This window comes from Malania oleifera, chromosome 1 (assembly GCF_029873635.1).
Source record: "Malania oleifera isolate guangnan ecotype guangnan chromosome 1, ASM2987363v1, whole genome shotgun sequence".
Classification (NCBI taxonomy): domain Eukaryota; kingdom Viridiplantae; phylum Streptophyta; class Magnoliopsida; order Santalales; family Ximeniaceae; genus Malania; species Malania oleifera.
This window is the reverse complement of record NC_080417.1, coordinates 131197022-131197708: the sequence shown is the minus strand read 5'-3', so window position 1 is coordinate 131197708 and position 687 is coordinate 131197022. Positions and strand designations below refer to the sequence as shown.

Below are 687 nucleotides of genomic sequence, written 5' to 3'. Positions count from 1 at the left end.
ATAGTATAAATATTGATGTAAAATGTTGGTTTATTTAATTTTTTAATCATTTTTTAAAAATTCAAACATTAACTTTTAGACATTATAAATATAATTTTATCTAAACTTATTTGAATTTACTTTGTTTGTTGAATATATATTTATTTCTTTTAAGAATATTTGGTCTTTAAAAAGATAAGAATTTTTTTTCCAATGTATAAAATAATTGGCTAAAGCATTGCCATTCAAAATGCTTATTCATTTGCTTAAATTTTTATTATTACATAATCAAGAGAAGAAAAACGTGGTTTGTTGCTAATTGGGAATTTGTTTATTTATTATTTATAAATCATTTTATTCCAGGTGCATAGTTTATATAGAAGCTGTCTCAGCAAAGGGTTTCATCTGGTCCCGTAGCTCAGTTGGTTAGAGCGTTGGTCTTATGAGCCGAAGGTCGCGGGTTCGAGCCCCGCCGGGACCAATTTTTCTTCTCATCTGTTTTTAATCTTAAACATAATGTTGTCTACAACAGTAGTGCAATTTTGGAGTACGAATTTCAAAAGTTATATTTAGGTTGAAATAAAATTTAACACAAAATTATCTTGATTTTCTTCAAATCTAAATTCAAAAAATGTAGGTTTAAAGTATTTGAGAGTTTGAGTTATAAGGCTTGAAATTAAATTTATGTGAATTAGAAAAAATTAACAT

The 687-nt window shown here is 25.9% G+C and overlaps 1 non-coding gene across 1 annotated transcript; it reads left to right on the top strand.

The window, feature by feature from the left end:
- Nucleotides 1-386: 386 nt before the first annotated feature.
- Nucleotides 387-460, top strand: TRNAI-UAU (transfer RNA isoleucine (anticodon UAU)). Its single transcript has one exon. It is a non-coding gene; the product is annotated as a tRNA-Ile (tRNA).
- The last annotated feature ends 227 nt before the right edge of the window (nt 461-687 follow it).